At 41.7% G+C, this 18,507-nt stretch overlaps 1 protein-coding gene and 2 pseudogenes across 10 annotated transcripts in view; 2 read left to right on the top strand and 1 right to left on the bottom strand.

Moving 5' to 3' along the window:
- Nucleotides 1-18,507, bottom strand: part of CLYBL (citramalyl-CoA lyase) — a 280,991-nt gene that overhangs the window by 92,639 nt on the left and 169,845 nt on the right. The gene's annotated exons all lie outside the window — the stretch shown is intronic.
- On the top strand, nt 14,101-14,187 carry LOC114673636 (small nucleolar RNA U13; annotated as a pseudogene).
- LOC114673618 (small nucleolar RNA SNORA25) lies at nt 14,258-14,378 on the top strand (annotated as a pseudogene).

Genomic DNA, 18,507 nt, shown 5'->3' with positions numbered 1-18,507 from the left:
TTTCCCATTAGCCATCCTATTGTTTACCTGAACTTTGAGAGAGTCTGGACCCCCCAAAATAAGTGAATTTCAAACTAAATGTGGTACATTCTGCTATGTCTAAAGTTTGAGTGAAATTTAACAATAACAATAACCAAAAAAGAGTTTGGAATTATTAAATTAAAATGAGGTTTTAAGATTGCTATGAACTAAATACACCCCCCACAAATTCTTACATGGGAGCCCTAATCCCCAGTGTGGTGGGGATGATTTCTTTCCTGGCCATGTCAGGATACAGCAAGAAGGCAGCCACTTGCAAACCAAGAAGAGAGAGCCCTCACTGGGAACTGGCCAGCACCTTGATCTTGGATGTACCAGCCTCCAGAACTGTGAGAAATAAATGTTTGTTGTTTAAGCCACCCAATCTATAGTGTTTTGTTACAGCAGCCCAAAGGGACTAAAAACAGATTCTAAGTAAATTTCAGTGATATGTGTTTTCTTTCTTTTTCTTTTTCTTTTTTCTTTGAGATGGAGTTTCGCTCTTCTTGCCCAGACTGGAGTGCAATGGCACTATCTTGGCTCACCGCAACCTCCACCTCCCAGGTTCAAGCGATTCTCCTGCCTCAGTCTCCCAAGTAGCTGGGATTACAGGCATGCGCCACCATGCCTAGCTAATTTTGTATTTTTAGTAGAGAAGGTGTTTCTCCATATTGGTCAGGCTGGTCTCGAACGCCTGACCTCAGGGGATCCACCTGCCTCAGCCTCCCAAAGTCCTAGGATTACAGGTGTGAGCCACTGCGCCCGGCTGTGTTTTCTTATTAGGTGTTTCTATCAACTGTCCCATTACCTTCTTATAAACCTTAGCATATGCAGAAAGTGACAGTATTAATAAGAATAAAAACTGAAGGAGAAAAGGCATAAGCTGTTAGCCACATAGAATTTGGTAGACAAAGCATATAAACTCCATTTTGCTTTTCTAAGAAATATTCTATTTAACTTCAAGGAGAATTCTTTCTTTTCTATTACTTTCTTTTCCAAAACTTTTGCCTCTTTCCAAATCAATAATTATCAGATGTCACATTCAGGCTGATAAAAAAAAAATCCAACTGTCTACTGAAATGACAATAAAAGAATGCCTTGGAACAGTATGGTTCTTGCCATGAGGACACCTAACTATTTTTTCATTTATTTTGGTGATGGAAACTGCACTTCAACATTAATGTGTAATTGATATTACAAATTGTATTTGATAAATATCAAAGTAATAAGAATAGGCAAGGGGAAAAGGGAAAACATTAAGCCTGCATTTAAAAGTCTTTAACAAACGTTCCTCACAGCTTGAGCTCAGATGCTTAGAGGCCAGCAGACTGGGGCACTCCAACAGGGAGGTGCGGGGGGACACCTGGTGACAGTTGCCAAGAGCAGCTCAAGGCCTAGGCTAAGGGCGACGGTGATGTTATTTAAGCCTCAGCTTCCCCTTCTGCCCTCACTTACACCCTCAGAGCTGCTCCTTCTCCTACTGGGGCTGCTCCTATGAAACTTTGTTCTTCAGGAAAGACTCAGATGATTGTATCCTATCAATTACAGCCTTCTGAAGCAAGGGGCTAGAAACCCAATTATGGTTTTTTTTGTTGTTGTTGTTTTGTTTTTTTCGAGACAGGGTCTCACTCTGTCGCCCAGGCTGGAGTTCAGTGGTGTGATCTTGGCTCACTGCAACCTCTGCCTCCTGGGTTCATGTGATTCTCCTGCCTCAGCCTCCTGAGTCCCTGGGATTACAGGCATGCGCCACTATGCCTGGCTAATTTTTGTTTTTTTAGCAGAGACGGGGTTTCACCATGTTGGCCAGGCTGGTCTCGAACTCCTGACCTCAGGTTCTCCACCCACTCGGCCTCCAAAAGTACCGGGGTTACAGGCGTGAATTACCAAACCCGGTCAAACAATTATGTCTTAAGCCAAAAGGGATTGTATTGGTTCAGGTGAGCCTTTCCAGGCCAGGGATTTGCTACAGGGACTCTGAAATTAGGCCCAAGCAGTGTCCTCAGGACAGGATTTCTCTCCACCTTTCAGGCGTGATTTCTGTAGGTGGCTTCATTTCTGGCTCCATTTGTTGGGGGCCGGACATACCAGGCTCTCCCAGACACTGGTTGCGGCAGCAGCGCCAAGCTCACCTCCTCAGGCAAAATTCAGAGAGAAATGAACTCTCCCTTCAATTTCTCCCCCAGAAGCCTGATATTCACTCTGATTGGACTGGCGGAAGTCATGTGTCCTGGCCTGAGCCAATCACGGTGGCCAGTGGAATGCAGTGCACTCACTGGTTGGCCCTGAGCCCCAGACTCCACTGGGACTGAAGCCACACCCAAACCATGTGGGCTGAGAAGGAATTGGGAGGCAAGGTCTGAAGGAGGAAAAAATGGATGCTGGTGAGGGGAGGACGACAAACTGCACGTTCTTCTACATGCAATCATGTTCCTCCCAGGAACATTTCCTTTTGGCAGGAGCCAAAGCCTTAAATCAAAAGAATCTCAACAGGATCCCTAATCATGGCATTTCCAGTGCTCTACTGAGGAAGGCCACGCTCTGAATGGCCCAGCTTCCTCACACACCACATTGCTGCAGGCTCCTCCTGGGTGGGTGCACGCGACATCCGACCTGTTCTCCCACATAAGCAGGCACACAACATGTGTGCTTCATGTGTAACCTGTACCAGAAAGCCAGGGTGTTGACATGATTGATATCCACGTAATTAGCCACTTTGGTACATGTGCTGGATCTGCACAGGATTATCTACCTCAATACCTATGTGATTGATCCCCATGTGATTATCTGCCACATAGACACACCCTTCCCTGCTTCCAATGCAATTACCTTCCTCCAGATAGATGAAATTGAAGCCCACGTGATGACTTGCTCCAGATAACACACGTGATTGATGCCCATGCAATTATCTAACACAATGATATGCCAGTGATTGATGCCCATGTGATTATCTGCTAAGATGATACCCGTGCAAATGAAAATTGGCAAGTCCTGCAAGCTCTAATAATCACCCTCACCAGCATGTGAAAACCAATTGCTAAGACTTAAGGAAGGCTCTTCTTCAAAAATAAAAAGGTCACTCATACACTATTAAGTGTGTGTGTGTGTGTGTGTGAATGTGTGTACATCATGCAATATACGTGAGTATATTTATATGTATGAGTATATATCCATCTTTCTGAAGTGTTTGAAGTTAATCTTTGAATAGGACTATAAAAATTAAATAAATTCCAAGTTCTTTCCAGCTCTATAATTCTCAGATTCAAGAGTTTAACAATAACTGAAAAAGCATTACTGTCTTCACAGAAAACAGCAGACATTTATTCAGCTTTATGGCCCAGCCTCCATTGTCTTTCCCTTAAAAAGAAACAGCCTCTAAGTAATAGCATGTTTGCCCATTTCTCATTTCCTTTTCCCAATTCACTGTTCTTACTTTTGAGAAAAGCATGTAATATCCCCATACAATTTGATGATTTTCTTTGTTATTGTCAAAAAAAAATGCTAATCCACGAAGAGTCCCTTCCTGGGTTATGTTAATTCAACTGCCTGTTTTATAATAGGATTATGTTTCCCAGGATTTAAAAATCCCACTTGTTAACTACCAAATAGACTTCTACAGCAGCTATAAAAATCTAATTTAATCCCTATTGGCATTAACAAAATAGCTGAGGTACAATTTATGTCTAACTACACTTAACACCCCACAACCTCCAATAAATATATAACATTTCTTTTGAAGTTATAAAAGGAAACTGTGCAGTAGGATAACTGGAGTCTCGTGGGTCCAATCATGCAATATCTCTAAGGCAGAACAAATGTTGTTTACATACGGCAAGGATTACGGGGAAAGTTTGTTTAAACAGATTAATGGATGTTTACGTGTATTAATACTCTCTTTTACATCATGCAAATTCAAATTAAAATGATCTTCATTTCTTTCATTGGAAAATAATTACAGAGGGAGCCAACGAGTCGCTCTGTTACCATTTAGTTTAAGAATCTAACTAGGTTAGAATAAATTTCAGAATAGAACACTCACCAAACTTGAGGTAGGCGGCTAATACCACATTTCACTTTACAAAGGGGGAAGGCACATTTTGCTGAGTGAGTGAAGATGATGGAGGGGGAACGAGCCCAAACATGATCATGTGGGCCAAAGACAGCAGTAAGCAGATTCTCTTTTGTCTTTGGGTCTTCATTCTTATATTACTCTCTCTTCAAAAAATTGAATTGAGATGACATTAAAGGGCCTTCTGGGAATGTAAAATTTGAGCGCAGTGAAACAGACACATATTTCTTCTCCTGCCTCTCCCCTCCCTCCTTCTTTAGATAGGTGACTATGGGGAAGCTTATGCTAAGCCAGATGGGAACAGAGAAACGCTGGCAAATATTGTTTCAAGATGAAGGAGAGGAAAACAAGGAGGCTGACATGTAACATATCAAAGAATATCCAGGCACTCAAGTTGAACATGAATCTCAGGGCAGTTCAACCTCTTTAAAGATGCAAATTGCAGTCAAACACAGAAAACAGTAGGGTTCTGTTTATCCTTTCACAAAGGGTGCAAACTGCTAATCAGGCTCCATTGCTGGGCTGGCCACTTTGTTTATCAATAAACAGGAAGACAGTTAGACTATAATTTTCCTGCCTAGTACTGGTAGCCAAAAGGAAATGCTGGCAGCTTGGTAGTACTGAGTTCCAGTTGCATCAAAACCCAATTATTATTGTAATAATGTATGGGTGTTTGCAAGTTGCACAGGCGTGCTACACATGTCCACAAAATCACGTGAAACATATTGGCAGAGAACGAGCTTGGTGATACACGGACTAAGGGGAGCTGTCAAAATAGGCCTGGTCCTCCAAGAGCTCAGCTGTGGAGTGTTGTTTAAACACACACACACACACACACACACACACACACACACACACACGAAAACAGCTAACAGGGCAGACATGGAAATCTTATATATATTAACACAACACAACAAAAACATGATTTGAATAAGATCAAACAACAAACAGGCAATAAACTCAGCTCCAAAACCAGAAATTTGACTGTAATATTTTCTAACTGCCACGGCAAGTTCTGTTAACATGGAATGCTTATACTTCCTCTAAAAGAGACAGTTCAGTTATTTTCATATCAGTGGAACTACCTTCCTGAGATACTACAAGATCTTAAATCTTAAATATAGTGTAAGATCCCAAATCTAACATATAACAAAAATTCAGTCATACAGGTATTTAGGCATTCAAATCGCTCAACTCATGAATTCAGTTCTTTCATTTCTGTCTCCACACATGCATCTCTATGAGACTAAGATGCACTCTGAACTCTATGTAACTCTCAAAGTGGGGCATGACAAATATAAAATAAAAAGGGACTATAATTTCTACAACATGGTACTTCTATCAATGTTGAAATAATAGCAAATTAATAACAGCTACCATATACTGATCACACGTAACCCATTTATTCATAAAATATTTGCTGAATACCTACTATGACTATGTCTTGGGCACCCTGGTAAGCAATGGGAGATACAATGGCACCCTCTTCACAAAGCCAAGAGCCTACCAGGGAAGCAGGTATGAAACAAGTCATTACATTAGGGTGTGGTGGCTGTCCAGATGGAGTAGGTGGGCTGCCCACTTTTGCTTGTACCCACCCAGTCTACACTGTGTCTGACTCTCCAAGATGCCACCCTACAGCAACTTGCCTGGCAATTTGAGATGGGGAACTTTGGCTCACTTCTGCTAGGATGATATTGGACAAGTGAAAATCCAGCAGGTTTTGTGTGGCTCTGTCAATAACCTTCATTAGCAAATGTGGTGATCAAAAGTGCTGCTCTGGGATATGGACTGCCTGGCTTCCTCGCTTATTAGCTGTGTGACTTTGGGCAAGTTTGTTAACCTCTCTGTATTCCACTTTCCTTATCTGTCAATGGGGACAATAATAGCACCTCTCTCACAGAGTTTATATGAACATGAAATGAGTTAACCCATGTAGAGCACTTAGAAATAGTGCTAGCACACAGGAAGTACTCCCTAAATCTCTGAAATCAATCTCAGATCACCTTCAGCACCACGGTCAGCACCACGGTCAGCGCCACGGCCGGCCCTCTTAGGAAGGGGAGAGGCAGGAAGGAACTACTGTGGGGAACTGCCTTCGGTTTAGGAATGGGCCGAAATTCAAGGAGGCCACTGTCCTCCAGCCAAACGCAGGAAGGAGATGTGTTAGTGCCCTCCCCACCTGTAGCCCTCAAAGTTGAAGGCTGATGTATGCAACATGTCTCCAGTGAAGCAGCCCAATCATGGCTGCCAGCACAGGGAGCCATCGTGGCCCTGACCAGTGGAAGTTCCTAGATCTGTTCTCCCTCATCCTCTTATGTCTTGACCACAAATTTGGGCTCTCATACCCACTTCAGGCTCCCGTTGCTCTGACTATGTAGAACGGTTTTTTTCCATTTATTGGCCCTCTCTACTTTGCTTTCCCCTATGTGCCTATCCATCCACAGCTCTAGGAAAGAAGCTCTTGACAACATTCCATCCTACCCCATGCCCTGCAGACCTGCACCAGCTGGGCCAGGTTATCAGCCTTCCCCTGCAAAATGGAAGGGGGCTAAGATGAAATGCTCGGCAGAATGCCTATTGGTGTTCAACCCTAGTTTCCTTCTTCTACCCCAGGAGGCTCCAAGAATTCACCCCCCAATTCTTGAATAGTCTTTGGGAAACCAAAGACAAAGCTGGCCTTTTATCTCCAGCCAGCTCCCTGGCTCATCTTTCTCTCTAGGCTTTTGAGCTCTTCTGACAGATGTCTAGGGAGAGTTTTTGTCTTTTGTGTTTTTGAGACAGGTTCTTACTCTGTCACCCAGGCTGGAGTGCAGTGGCATGATCATGGCCTACTGCAGTCTCAACATCCTGGGCTCAAACAATCCTCCCATCTCAGACTCCTGAGCAACTGGGACCAAAAGCGCATGCCACCTTGCCTGGGTAATTTTTTTTTTTTTTTTTTTTTGTAGAGGTAGGGTCTCACTATATTGCCAGGCTGATCTTGAACTCCTGGCCTCAAGTGATCCTCCCTCCTCAGCCCCCCAGAGTGCTAGAATTACAGGCATGAGCCACTATCCCTGGCCCTAGAAAAGTCTTTTTGGTTTAATTATCTGGAGTTAATCAATAACTTGTTCAAGAATATGCTGCTTCTTAGACTAGACTTGGCTGAGAATTCAGGGCCCAACTGTTAACTTTTAGAGGTTAATTTCTGACCAATAAATGGCTAACACAACTACATTACATGGAGGAAACTGCAAAAACATATTTGAAATAGCATATTTTTAGTAGAAAGGCAGGCTGTGTCTTGAGTTAATTCCTGACTTGACATTTGCTCCTCACGAGCCACACTTTCCTCCTCTTTTATCAGCAAAACACCATGTGGCCTGCAAAGCTGGTACGGAATAAGATTTAAACCACCGCTACCATGGTACGGAATAAGATTTAAACCACCGCTACCAGCATCCTGAGAAGCTTTGATGTATTTAAAACTACATGGCAAAAGTACGATATTATTGCTGAACTCTGTCTCTAAATCAGAATATTAAATTATGACTTAAAATACACCCACTGATTTATTATTAAAAACATAGTATTTAGCCTGGGTGCGGTGGCTCACACCTATAATCCCAGCACTTTGGGAGGCCAAGATGGATGGATCACCTGAGGTCACGAGTTCTAGCTCAGCGTGGCCAACATGGTGAAATCCTGTCTCTACCAAAAATACAAAAATTAGCCAGGCGTGGTGGCACATGCCTGTAATCCCAACTACTCGGGAGGCTGAGGCATGAGAATTGGTTGAACTCAGAAGGCGGAGGTTGTGGTGAGCCAAGACAGCACCACTGCACTCTAGCCTGGGTGACAGCACACAATTCCATCTAAAATAATAATAATAATAATAAATGAAAATATGGTATTTAATACTTTGTTATAAATTGTGGCCAATGAAATTTTTAAAACCTGAAAAAAATACTATGTTTTGATATAAAGCATGTTCTCTGCATGATTTCATACTATCTCCTCTTTATTTTGGCAGTGGTTATATATACTTGAATCTTTTTTATTTTGAGATGGAGTCTTGCTATTGTCACCCAGGCTGGAGTGCAGCGGTGCAATCTCGACTCACTGCAACCTCCACCTCCTGGGTTCAAGTGATCCTCCTGCCTCAGCCCCCTGAGAAGCTGGGATTACAGGCGTGTGCCACCACGCCCATCTAATTTTTGTATTTTTAATAGAGACGGTTTCGTCATGTGGGTCAGACTGATCTCGAACTCCTGACCTCAGGTGATCTGCCTGCCTCGGCCTCCCAAAATGCTGGGATTACAGGCGTGAGCCACAGCGCCTGGCCACACATTTGATTCTTTAGTCACAGATTTAGCAAACTAAAACCTCTTGAATTTATTTTGTAAAGACCACCTGTGGTCCTGGTCCAAAGGAGAGATTTTAATTAGTAGCTATATTTGGAATAAGTAACTTTAATGATTTTCAGTATAGTCTCCAAGCTATTTCTTACTTCACATTAGAGGAAATGGATACAGTTTCCACATTTATAAAGCTTTGAATCATTTAAGCTGTGTTTTCTTTCTTTCTTTTCTTTTTTCTTTTAATCTTAATTTTGAGCTGGAGCTCAAAGATCTGTTTTATTGCCTAGGCCTGGGCTTTCTGTAGACAGATATATCACATTATAGATCATACTCAGTCTTACTTAATTGGATTCCTAGGAATTGCAGGAAAAGAAATAACTGGCAATTTAAAGCCTGCATCTCTTTGTAAAGGGACTTTGCTGAGCTCATTAAATAGAAATTGCTGACTATTATGACCCTAATAGAGATATTTGAATCCTTGCATTAAGAGGATGCCTGGTTTGAAGAATAAAACAATGAGAAAAAAATTTTTGTTGTTTTTTTATTTTTTTTTAACAATTACTATTCAAAAGGGGAAAGGTTATTTAAGGGTATGAAGAGATTAATAAAAAACTGAAAACACTTCACTACTTTTATAAAAACCTGGATAGGTTTTTATATCAGAACCTCTAAGGATCAAAAAGACCTTGCAGAGTTCCTAAGCACAGTTCAGCTTTCCACACTATTCCAGAAAGACTCAGATATCCTAATTCCTATTGAAGACATCTCCCGAGCTCTTAAGTCTTTTAATAAAGGCAAGGCACCTGGGAGAGGAGCCTTCCCATCCTAATTTCACACCCCTATTGAAGAGGAGTTGGCTCCCCATGCCCCTGTATACATTTAATCATTCCCTGCACATTAGTTCACTGGCTCGCTGTGGGGAGTATACACCTAGCCACTCTACTAATTTATTTCAACAAAAGTGACAGCACTGAGGAATTTAAAAGTTAGCCAAATGGATTTGTGTATGTGTACGGTATGTGTATGTAAGCATAAATGAAGCTTTAAGGTCTATGTACTTGTGTGTGTGTGTGTGTGTGTGTGTGTGTGTATGTGTGTGTGTGTGATGTACGTACATGTGCACAAGAAGAAGTGTAAATGAGAGCACAAAGTAGAGAAAATATATACGCTCAGGTGGAAAGGACCCTCCATCTGTACGACAATTAAAGTAATAATAATAAAAAGTAACAAAGTAATAATAAAGAGTAATAATAAGCCAACAACTTTGATTGATATTGGGTATTTCTTTCTGAGCAACTCACACTGACAAATGGAGTGCCTCCCTGGTTCTGCAGTCTAACAGGTGACTACAGGAGGCCTTGCAGGAACTTCTGTTTGGGGAGGAGGCACTTAGGAAGGGGCTCACTGTGGGGTTTATAGCCGCACTGCCTTCTCTACAATGTGGCTTCCAGTTGTTCTCATCTCCACAACCACTCGCTTTCTTTTAGGCACCCCACCCCACGTCCTAATACCCTGGATGGGTGACAGGAGAAGCATTCAAAGAGTACTGCCCAGTTGAGAAACTCCAGGGGTGGGACGTGGGGTGGGGTGCAGGGTGGAAGGGCTGCTGAAGCACTGACTGCCACTTAGGAGGCATTTGCTTTCCTCTTGTGTTTCATGGTGGAAGGCAGCTGCAACAAGGCGGCCCTCCTGGCAGCCCCGAGTACTCTGCCACATGGAGCAGGTGGCTGAGAAGAGAGCGGCTGCTGTGATCCCCACTCAACCAGGTGCTTCCCTCGCCCCCTCTACTGAGGGTGGCCAGCTCTCCCCAGACAATCCCAGTCCACCCGCGGCTGCCCTCCCATCCCTGGGTTTCCCATGGTGGCGAAGGGTCACTGTGCATGGGTCTTGCTCAGTGCCCAGCCTCCAGCCCAGCTCCCACTTGCTCTGAACTGTCCTCAGCCAGATGGTGCTGCTTTCTCTGGACTTTTTCTTATTCCCTTTCTTCTGAGAACTGCTCAAGTATCTGGTACAATAATGCGAAGTAAAAATCTATTGTTTAGCAGGTCAAGAAAACGATTTAGTTTTCTGTCTGACTTCTGGAGGGAAAAAAATAAATACATAAGATCTTTCTTAGATGGCTGTTTCCAGCCCCTCATGTTAAGAAATCTATATAGAAGCCTAAGGGGAAAAGTGGCATTTTTCTGGCACTAGAGTCTTTTCTTCGTCTACCATAGTTGAGGGGGAAGGTTAAAAAACAGCAAAATTGGCAAACTCCATGATATTTAGAGAGAAAACCTATCTGTCCCAATATATTACCCTATGAGAGTCAGGACTCTAAGGTAATAATCAATACCGGTAAGTCTTGGCATTCTGAGCAATCATCAGAGACTTGAACTGATGCTCTCAGACCCTTGTTTGGGAGCACGGTTAAGACCATGGCTATTTATGGATTTATAAAATGCTCACATAGCACTTATATGTGCTGGGCACAGCTCTAAGCACTTTACAAATGTCAGCCCCTTTAATCTAATTCTGTGGGGTGGAATACTACTCTTACCGTCCTTACTGTTATTTTACAGAAGAGGAAATGGAGGTACAAAGAAGTGGAATTAATTTCCCCAAGGTCACACTGTTAGGACAAAATGTTATCAGAATCCAGACACAGGCAAAAGCAATATGGCTCCAAAGTTCCCGACTATCGAATTAGGATCCTGTATGTTAAAGAGATACCTTAAGGGACATACTAATTACTCACTCTCTTAAATTTTCTAAGCTTTATCTCTTTAAAAAGGACACCACCGTTTTTTGGGTTAACAAAAAAAGAGAGAGATTATTTATGTAGCATTTGAGAGTTTACAAAAGGCTTTTCTGTTTGAGCCTCACAGCTGGCCCTGTGGTGGGTGGTGTGTGTTTCATTATCACCAACCTCACGGGACAGATTAAAGAAACAGAGGCTCCTGAGATTACAGGACTCAAATTCCCTGGCTAGCAAGTGTCAAAACTGGGAAATTTAAATGAGTTTTCTGTTGCCAAGCCCTCTACCCTTTCCACTAAATCAGACTGCTGGTATCAAATTAAGTTGCCCACAAGTGACATCCTAGACTTTATTAACTTACGTTCCCAAGAAAAAGCCTTCCTCAAATCACAATCCTGAGTAACTCCTTTGGTTTAGACTCCGAATAGATCTCTACTCTTTACAAGCCAAACTAGAAAAAAATGAGATTATGTGAATGTAAGTTGCTTCTATGCTTCAGAAGGAAGTCATGTCTCGGAGCCACTGGCAGATATGCCTCACCCAAACATAGAAACATACCTAGAAATGAAAAGCCATAGGATGTAGAAAACAGGACACTGACCACAAGGGAAAGGTGAAGGGAATCCCCAGAATGGTGGGGAAGGGAGAGTTCACAATTCCAGTTGTGCCTCTGCCTGAAGGACCAGCAGCCCAGACTTCAAGGGACTGGAGGGTTCAGGGAGGGACTTCTCTAAGATATGAACTGATGGAATACTGGATGCTTCTGAAGATACGAAGGGGAGATTCAGACAATTAGTCATGAAGTGGGTATTGAATTAGTGACAACTTAATAGAAAACTAAGCCAGAAAAAAAAAAAAGGCAATTATGAACTCTACCTTGGTGGAAAACAATAGGTCAGGCAGAAATAGAAAGATAATCATTTATTACTATATAGTTCAGCTCTAAATAGTTTTTACACTGAATATTAATCTTACTAAAGTTACAATATAATGGTATTGGGACAACTGGAGGATGGGCAAGGTTCACATGCGGCAGAGACAAAGGGGAGAGGGAGGAATGATAAATCCTCATTCTCCATAGTGAGGAGTCAATATATTATGCCTGAAATAAAAAAGAAATAATTTAAGAAATGTATAATTGCCTGAAATAGAAAAGAAATAATTTAAGAAATGTATTATCGCCAATCGCAGTGGCTCACGCTTGTAATCCCAGCACTTTGGAAGGCCAAGGTGGGTGGATCACAAGGTCAGGAGTTCAAGACCAGCCTGGCCAAGATGGTGAAACCCCATCTCTACTAAAAATACAAAAAAAAATTAGCTGGGCGTAGTGCCGGGCTCCTGTAATCCCAGCTACTGGGGAGGCTGAGGCAAAGAACTGCTTGAACCTGGGAGGCAGAAGTTGCAGTGAGCAGAGATTGTGCCACTGCACTCCAGCCTGGGTGACACAGCAAGACTCCATCTCAAAAAAAAAAAAAAAAAGAAAAGAAAAGAAATGTATTATTTAGAAATACTGAAGAAAATGGCATACCAATAAGCTAGAACAGGTAAAAAGGATTGTCTCTGGGGAGGGGGAAACTGAATAATGGTTGGGGGTTGCTTTATAACTATTTGGCTTTTTAAGTAATGTGTAAGAATGAATTTTAGACTAATTGTTTTAAAGTTTATAACCAAGCTTGGGGCAACATAGAGAGACTCCCATCTCTACAAAATAAAAATAAAAAAATTAGCCAGGCACGGTGGCACACACCTGTAGTCTCAGCTACTCAACAGGCAAAAGTGGGAGGATTGTTTAAACCTGGGAGGTTGAGGCTGCAGTGAGCAATGACTGAACAACTGCATTCCAGTCTGGGTGACACAGCAAGACTCTGTCTTTAAAAAAAAAAAAAAAAAAAAAAAAAAAAAAAAGGCCAGGCGGGGTGGCTCATGTCTGTAATCCCAGCTCTTCGGGAGACCAACGTGGGCAGATCACTTGAGGTCAGGAGTTTGAGATCAGCCTAGCCAACATGGTGAAACCTCATCTTTACTAAATATACAAAAGTCAGCCAGGTGTGGTGGAGGTGCACACCTGCAGTCCCAGCTACTCAGGAGGCTGAGGCAGGAGAATCACTTGAACCAGAGAGGCAGAGGTTGCAGTGAGTGGAGATCGTGCCATTGCACTCCCGCCTGGGCGACAGAGTAAGACTCCGTCTCAGAAAAAAAAAAAAAAAAAAAAATTTTCAAAGGATGGGTACCTTGTTTTGGAATGGTTGACCATGTTCTCTGAAGTGCTATCCTACTGTAAAAATAGATATATTTCAACAAAAGTACTTTTTAAAGCATTTTTGGGCTCAGTAGAATGTAAGAGAATTTTCAGCTAGGCAAGGTGGCCCATGCCTATAATCCCAGCACTTTGGGAGGCCAAGGCGGGCAGATCACCTGAGGTCAGGAGTTCGAGACCAGCCTGGCCAACATGGTGAAACCCTCTCTCTACTAAACATTAGCTGGGCCTAGTGGTGGGCACCTATAATCCCAGCTACTCAGGAGGCTGAGGCACGAGAATTGCTTGAACCTGGAAGGTGGAGGCTGCAGTGAGCCAAGATTGAGCCACTGCACTCCAGGCTGAGCAACAAAGTGAGAGTCCATCTCAAAAAAAAAAAAAAAGAGAGAGAGAATTTTCCAGAAGCAGAGGAATAACAAAAAGCAATAAGTTGAATTCTAATTTGTGAAAGAAAAATAAGGACATGGGGAATCAAATACCTATATCAGACCTAGTATCAGAATACTAAGCCTTGAGACCACTGCAAGGTTAGGGAGAATAAATTGAGACTCCCACATTAGTAATATCTTTGACTCTCAGTAGGTATAAACACAAATTCTCTTTGGAGGAAAACCTTCTCACTTTAAGCTCTTGGGATCTAAGAATTGTTTGAATTAATTCCAGTGAATATGGGTTCATGATCCTTTTGTGGTTCATAAGCATGCTATTGTGTGAGATGTACCTCCTTCAAATCTTGTTGCAATGTTGGCACGTTACCAATCTGATGTGAATAAAATATACATATGAGTTCATGCCATAAATAAGAGTCAGCAGAAACAACAAAAAATGATTTAGATAGGTTATTTCAAAGAGGGTTCATGAGGCTATGAAACCAAGAGCTCTTAATGCTATGACCAAAGATTGAAGTTCTCTATAGAATGCCATAGCACTCAATAATGTTATTGAGGCAATATAAGACTTTGCCACTCATAATCATGACATAATAATCCATGATTGTTGATGTGGGAAAGTAAATAAGTTTAACCAAAGTTTCTCTTCCTTAGATAAAAAATTATTTACACCCCAAAGTACTGAATTTATCAGATTCGCAATATACCAAGCAGATATGTTGAAGAACCAAACAGAACTTCCAGATATGACAAATATAATAATTAAAATAAAAAACTCAGAGGATGGCCCAGGCATGGTGGCTCACACTGGAAATTCCACTACTTTGGGAGGCCGAGGCAAGCGGATCACCTGAGCTCAGGAGTTTGAGACCAGCCTGGCCAACACAGTGAAACTCTATCTCTACTAAAAATACAAAAATTAGCTGGGCGTGGTGGTGCATGCTTGTAATCCCAGCTACTTGGGAGGCTGAAGCAGAATTGCTTGAACCCAGGAGGCAGAGGTTGCAGTGAGCTGAGATCATGCTACTGCACTCCAGCCTGGGCCACAGAGCAAGACTTTGTCTCAAAAAAAAAAAAAAAAAAAAAAAACCAAAACAAACAAACAAAACCTCAAAGGAAGGGTTAAATGAATTAGACACAATTGAAGAGAGAATTAGAAAACTGGAAATTAAACACGAAGAACTAACTGAGAATGTAACACAGAGAAACAAGGAGAAAATATGAGAAGATATTAAGAGAGAAGGATAGAATGAAGTTTCCAACTACGTGTACTCAGCATCTCTGAAGGAAAGAACAGAAAGGAGAAACAGAGGCCATATGTGATGCACTAATGGAAATTTTACAAAATGGATAAAAGACATGAATCTACAAATATAGGAAACACAACTAATACCAAGCAAAAGGAAGTAAAAATGTAAGGGAGAAAAAGAGTAATAAATCCACACCTAGTCACATTTTAGTAAAACTTCAGTATGCCAAAGAAAAAAAAAAAGGACTTTTGTTGAAATGTATCCATGTTTACGGTAGGATGGCACTCTAGAGAACATGGTCAACTGTTCCAAAACAAGGTACCCATCCTTTGAAAAATTTTTGATTACACAAACTTTTTTTTTTTCCCTGAGAGAGCCTCACTCTGTCGCACAGGCTGGAGTGCAATGGTATGATCTTGGCTCACAGCAACCTCTGCCTCTCAGGTTCAAGCAAATCTCCTGCCTTAGCCTCCTGAGGGTGGGACTACAGGTGTGCACCACCACGCCCAGCTAATGTTTGCATTTTCAGTACAAATAAGGTTTCACTATGTTGGCCAGGCTGATCTCAAACTCCTGACCTCAGGTGATCTGCCTGCCTTGACCTCCCAAAGTACGGGGATTACAGGTGTGAGCCACCACACCCGGGTCATAAAGACATTTTCAAAAAAAAAACAAAAATGGAAACTTTATGATCAACCAACTTTCACTATAGGGAAATTCTGAAAGATGCATCTCAAGAGAAAGAAAGCTCACCCCAGGAAGAAGATCTGAGATGCAAAAAGGAATGATAAGCAAAAAAAAGTGGGAAAATATGTAAGATAATATAAAGAAATACTGTAGATAGCAATAATATAAAATGTATGGGATTAAAGAGAGATAACTAAAATATTGAGCAAAAATAACGCATATAGTGCAAGAGAAATAACTGGATTTAAAGTTTTCCAAGATTCTCGAGCTGTCCAGAAGAAAGATGGATTAATTTTAGGCTTTGTTAAGTGTGCTTAGTAAAATTTCAAGACAAACCAATACAAATTACTAACACGGTCCTAACTTATAAACCAAGAGAGGAAAGAATGGACTAAGAAAATAAACAAACCGGCGGGGCACAGTAGATCACGCCTGTAATCCCTGCACTTTGGGAGGCCAAGGTGGGTGGATCATCCGAGGTTAGGAGTTCAAGACCAGCCTGGCCAACATGATGAAACCCCCATCTCTACTAAAAATATAAAAAATTAGCTGGGCATGGTGACAGGCACCTGTAATCACAGCTACTCAGGAGCTGAAGCAGGAGAACTGCTTGAACCCAGGGGGTGGAGGTTACAGTGAGCGCAGATCGTGCCACTGCACTCCAGCCTGGGCAATAAGCAACAAGACCAAAACTCAGTCTCAAAAAACAAAAAAAAAATGTGTATATATATATATATATTTTTAAAGGAAAGATGAAAAAAGAAACATGAAACAGGTGGGAAAACATTATAAAATATATAATTAAATTTAAACTCATCAGTAATTACATTAAAATTCAATGGATTAGCCGGGTGCAGTGGCTCACGCCTGTAATCCCAGCACTTTGGGAGGCCAAGGCAGGTGGATCGCCTGAGGTCAGGAGTTCGAGAGCAGCCTGACCAACATGGTGAAACCCTGTCTCTACTAATAACACAAAATTGAGCTGGGTGTGGTGCAGGCACTTGTATTCCCAGCTACTTGGGAGGCTGAGGCAGGAGAATCGCTTAAACCTGGGAGGCAGAGGTTGCAGTGAGCCAAGATCGCACCATTGCACTACAGCCTGTGCAACATAGTGAGACTATGTCTCAAAAAAAAAAAAAAAATAGCCAGGCACGGTGGCAGGCGCCTATAGTCTCAGCTACTCGGGAGGCTGAGGCAGGAGAATGGCGTGAACCTGCGAGGCAGAGCTTGCAGTGAGCCAAGATCACACCACTGTACTCCAGTCTGGGTGAGTGAGACTCTGTCTCAAAAAAAAAAAAAAAAAAAAAAAAAAAAAACAGAAATTGTCAACATGGATATAGAAATTTTTTTTAAATAGGAGACATAATTAAAATACAAAGACATGGATAATTTGAAAGCAAAAGAATGAAAATGATACACTGAGCAAATGCCAACCTAAAGAAAGTTGATGTTGCTGTATTACGATCAGATCACTTTAAAGTAAAATGCATTATAAGGGATAAAGATGGTCAGTACATAGAAACAGATGAATCAATATGCCAGGAATATGTAGTAATTCTAAATGTGTATATACCTAAATACATTGGCAAATTTTCTGTCGGAGCATAGATTTCAACTAGCCTCTCTCAATTATTGACATATCAAGCAGAAAAAAGTCAGTAAACATTTGTATGTTTGAATAACATAATTAACAAGCTTGGTCTGATAGAAAATACATAGAACTCTGCATCTAGTAAATAGAAAATACACTTTCTTCTTTAGCACATGGAAGAGTTACAAATGATGGCTAATGTATTTGGTCATTAGGCAGAACGACAAATCTCAAAGAATCATCATCATTCACATCACATTTCTCTAACCACCATGCCACTATGCTAGACCTCAGCAACAAAAAGATAAATTGAAAAAAACAAAAACCAAAAAACTCTCATACACTCGGAAATTTAAAACCATATCTTGGTATACTCAAGGTATGGTTCTGGCCCACTCTTGGTCCTTGAAATCTTACCATGCCACTATGATTAAGCACAACCTTGGAGAGTAACAGTTTAGAAACTTCTGTAGCACCTGACATTGCTGTCACCCAATCAGCATTTAATTTTTATAGCAATTCATTTGTATTGTATTTTACAAAAGTATCAATCCACAATGGGCTGGATAACCAAACTGGTTCTTCATCATAGACTTTGGGAAGCAGTCTTTTGTATATTATATTTCAAGCAAGAGACCAAATGGCAATTTAAAAACACTCAGAACTGGCCAGGCATGGTGGCTCACGCCGGTAATCCCTGCACTTTGGGAGGCCGAGGCAGGATCACCTGAGGTCAGGAGTTCAAGACCAGCCTGGTCAACATGGTGAAACCCCGTTTCTATAAAAATACAAAAATGAGCCGGGTGTGGTGGCGGGCACCTGTAGTCCCAGTTACTCGGGAGGCTGAGGCAGAATTCTGAGTTCCAGAATTGCAGGAGCCCGGGAGGCGGAGGTTGCAGTGAGCCAAGATCATACCATTCCACTCCAGCCCAAGTGACAACAGTGAGACCTCTTCCCAAAAAAACAAAAACAAAAAAAACTCACTCAGACCTAAATGATTAAAAAAGGAATATGTTCTCATAGACCTATTTTTCTGGATCATAGCTATTTACTTTTTGCCACTCTCACCACCAGCTTGTGTCTCCTCCAGGTTGGGGATCTGCCACCATTTTTGTGTCCCTCCCGCCTGACATGGCAACTAGTGGAGTAAGTACTCAGTATTTATTTAA

The sequence above is a fragment of the Macaca mulatta genome, chromosome 17 (assembly GCF_049350105.2).
Source record: "Macaca mulatta isolate MMU2019108-1 chromosome 17, T2T-MMU8v2.0, whole genome shotgun sequence".
In the NCBI taxonomy this organism is placed as follows: domain Eukaryota; kingdom Metazoa; phylum Chordata; class Mammalia; order Primates; family Cercopithecidae; genus Macaca; species Macaca mulatta.
The sequence above is the reverse complement of the archived record's forward strand: the minus strand, read 5'-3'. Positions and strand labels throughout refer to the sequence as shown.